This window comes from Etheostoma cragini, chromosome 7 (assembly GCF_013103735.1).
Source record: "Etheostoma cragini isolate CJK2018 chromosome 7, CSU_Ecrag_1.0, whole genome shotgun sequence".
Lineage (NCBI taxonomy): Eukaryota > Metazoa > Chordata > Actinopteri > Perciformes > Percidae > Etheostoma > Etheostoma cragini.
Window position 1 is genome coordinate 891,554 of NC_048413.1, and position 4,034 is coordinate 895,587.

Consider the following 4,034-nt stretch of genomic DNA (forward strand, 5'->3'; position numbering starts at 1 on the left):
AGTAACAAACAGAGAGGACAGGCCAAAAAAGTAGAGAATAAGAAGGTCCAATAAGTGTGTTAATACTATTTTAAGCATCCTGACAGATCTGACAGTGTGTTTGTACTGGTTTATTTTAGGCTGAAACAACAGCAGCTATTATTGGTGTGACTCTGATGCTTTAGATGACTCAAACTGAACAAAATGACTTTGCATCCTAGAAAAATCCATCAGTCATTTAATTCAGTCTCCTAATGCCATGCAGGCCTGGAGCTGGTTCTAACCTGCAGAGTCCTGCTCATCTCTGGGCTTTATGGGAGCTGCTGTCGGTGCAGGAAGGTCACGTCTGGCTCAATCACATCTCAGTGCCAACGGTGCTGCAGGGATGAGTCCCGAAACCCGCAAATGAGTTTGCATTTTTGCATTCCCGGTTCCCTCATCTTGAAGGCAATGTTGTTGTTGTTTTTTAATGGTTTATGTCTTTTTAACCCTCATGTTGTCCTCGGGTCAAATTGACCCGTTTTCCTATGTTAATGTTCTTTTTAATTACACAATTTTAATGACCCACAATAACATAATTCCTTACAACGCTCTTTGCCAAGTACAAATCTCTACTTTCATTAATTTTGTGGCGTCTTATTCAATTTTATAGCATTGTAAAACAAATGAAGTGTTTTTGAAATAGTATTGAGTAAAAGTTGACATATTCCAGTCTGTGATTATCATCAACATCCATTCCTTTAATTTTAGTCTAAATAATTCCTAATTTCTGCTTTTCTAACTAAAAAATTAGGTATAAACTCCTATAATAGTTTTATTGAACATAAATTCCAAAAATAACTGTAAAACTAAAGTTAATAATTTAGTGTTACGCAGTGTTGAAAACGTAAAAAAAAAGCATTAAGGGTTGAAAAATGGGACAAAAACGTTAGAAAAAGTTAAAAACATCGATAATAAAGCCTCAACAAAAGTGTTGATTTTCAATTTTGATGGGAAGACAACAAAAGGGTTAAACAGATTTTTACTTTTTGTCTTACGGCAGAAATTACGCCAGGAAACAAGGCAGGAAATACGCCAGGAAATATGTCACTTGTGTATGTTTAAGCTTGTTTGTTTCTTAAAAACGGGAGTTGCTGACATGTGACTAAATGAGAATACAAGCGTCAGAACATGCCAAATCTATGGAAGTGTTTGGAAACTAGTGGTGGTGACACGGTCATGTGACTGTGGGGTGGTTTGATTTTGGCTCAATGTTAACTTTTTACTTCAGGCGACTGCATTTACATTTAAAAAATCACCCAGACCTACTGTGACTACAACGTAGAAACGCCTTGCTGTTTTTGTCTTGGCTCGTTGGCCTTTTTAGTTCATGGCACAGAGGTGAAGATATTTACAGAATAATGTCGCATATTCAGAAAATCCTTCCAAGTCTATCAGTAGGTTATCTCATGATCATCAACATACACGGCAGCCTCGCAGACTGGATTTTTCCATTCCCACAAAACAGAAACTTTCCACAACATCCCAGAGAGATGTTGCTGGCTGGTTCCCATGGAAATGTGCCGCTGGTCAGACTTGTTTTGTAATGAGGCTGGAGATCCACAGCTCAGATACTGGGACAGATTTAGACAGACTGGGAGAGCACTGGCGTCAGATATCACACTTTAATCCAATATTGTTGATGCTTAAGACAACAGCGTTTTCCCACTAGAAGCATCCCAAGCTGAGAAAATAATTTAAAGATAACTGCTATGTGGCAGTTTATGAGATCAGAAACCTATCTTGGTAAATGTCAGTCACTGTAGCAGAACTTCCTCCTCGTAACTGTGTGGGTGTCCGTGTTCCATCCAAACATGTTGTTAAGTCCTGATTGTTATGTGTAGCTGCCAATCATGAGATGAGGTAACTATTGGTTACTGCAGCACTTAAAGACACTGGTCATTATTCAGCATTATGTAACCTCGGGAGTAGGGCTGGGTTGTACGGTGCATTGCTCAAGAGCACCTGGCAGTGCCCAGGAGGTGAAGTCCCAACCCAACTCCTTGCTAGACATCTTTTAAAGGAGTCAAATTTGACCCGAGGACAACAGGAGGGTTAAACACACACTGTAAAAAAAATTGCTCCTGAGCCTCTTTCTTTCTTTCTATATATATATATATATATATATATATATATATATATATATATATTACTTACTTACTTACTAACTTGCAGGGTTGGGTGGCACCAGTGTCCTGCTCAAAGGCACTGCAGCAGAGACTGTTGTGTGGCTGTGAAGACGATATAAACATTGGACCCTAAATGGGTCCCTGTGTTGACCTGTGTAGCCCTGTTGTTCTTTTTTATCTTAAGCACCAGCCACTTTCATCATAATGATAAGCACCACTGTCATAATATGCCAGGGGGATTGCCCAATGGGCTCTTTCCATTCCCACATAATGGAAAAATTCCACAACAATCCGGAATGCTGCGGAATGACGGTTCCCATTGGAAATTTAAAGGCTGAGAAAATTCCATCATGTGACCGTGGTTACAGTAGATACTAAAGTTAGAATCTTTAGAAATAGACTCTTTGGTTTAATAATACTGCAAAAGTGACAACTGAGACTGGAGGGGGGGGCTGACTCATGCACATCTTCACTGGAAGCGTTCAGAATCGACATTCCAATATTGTGACAACGTTGACTTCATCTTTGTGGTGTTCATTACCAGGTCTGAATGCAGCGGCAACAAGTTCAAAGTTGAAATAACTTCAGCTTTAAGTTAGTTGGGTGAAACCGGCTCATCAGACACACACTCACACACATTTACACTCCTATGGTGCAGCGTCGGGGGCAACTCGGGGTTCAGTGTCTTGCCCAGGGACACTGTGACATGGCTCAGTGGTAGAGCCGTCGCCTGCCGATCGGAAGGGTTGGGGTGGGTGCATTTACTGCAGGGCCAGGGATCAAACCTCCCGATTGGCAGGCGACCCCTGAGCCACTGAGCCCAGTGATCCATAATCCATTTTATTTTCTGTTAACTGAGGCTCAAAGTGTGATCGAGGCAGGCTAGAGAGGGACTAGAGAGAGGGAGCTCCTAGGACAAAGCCGTGAATCAAACGATAAAACGTGTTTTTGCATCTCACTATCATTTACCTAATCAACCTTACTATTTAAGGATATATTAAGCTGCAAAAAGCATGGAAGTCGGGAGTTAGAACGGAAGTACAAAGAGTAATTACACCTTCTACACCTTCTCGTCTCGTTGCATCGGTGTGAACCGGCAGCTTTCACAACGCTGCAGACCAACGGGTTGCAAGTCGTTGCGAGTTCCAACTCGTCTCATAACTTTGGTCTGAACACAGAGCATGGCCTTAGTCAGCTTTTGATGCAACTCAAATTCATGTTTTCCCAAAGTCCTCACAGTCCAGCTTCACGGAATATTCTGTGTTCACAGCTCTCTGATCCCATCCGGCTTCCCACTGGTTGAACCACACGCAGGCTGGTCACAGTGATGGTACCACTGGTGGGCCGATGGGATCACTGCCAATCAAGTCAGGACACCACTGTGGTCTCTGACATATCATAATGTGGATTTAGTGCAACGTTACACTAATTTATAGAACTACATGACTTTTATGATAGATAGATAGATAGATAGATAGATAGATCCCAATAAAATGGGAAATTACAGAGTTCCAGCAGCAAAATCCATTACACAGCACATACTATAATTTTAAATGAAATGCTAGGATACAATATACATGAAATAATAGGATCAAATACAAGAACAAGATAACTGTTTGGCTGTTATAAAGAGATAAATACATTTAGGGTGGAATTCCTTAAGAAATACTGTCAGTGTGATTTGGGTCTGTTGTTGTTGTTTCCGGGTGGAATGTTAAAGGACCAGCAGGCAGCAGAACTTCCTGTTAAGTCAATGTGACTGAGGAGACGGATCTAACTACCCAGATGTCACTTCTGAGTCTTACACACACACACACACACACAGCTCCCTCAAACATCTGCTTCACTAGCTTTCATGTGTGGTGTGGAATCACCAGGTCAGCCTTT

At 41.2% G+C, this 4,034-nt stretch overlaps 1 protein-coding gene across 1 annotated transcript in view; it reads left to right on the plus strand.

Annotated features, from left to right (window-relative positions):
* Window positions 1-4,034, plus strand: part of cables2b (Cdk5 and Abl enzyme substrate 2b) — a 22,657-nt gene that overhangs the window by 5,459 nt on the left and 13,164 nt on the right. The gene's annotated exons all lie outside the window — the stretch shown is intronic.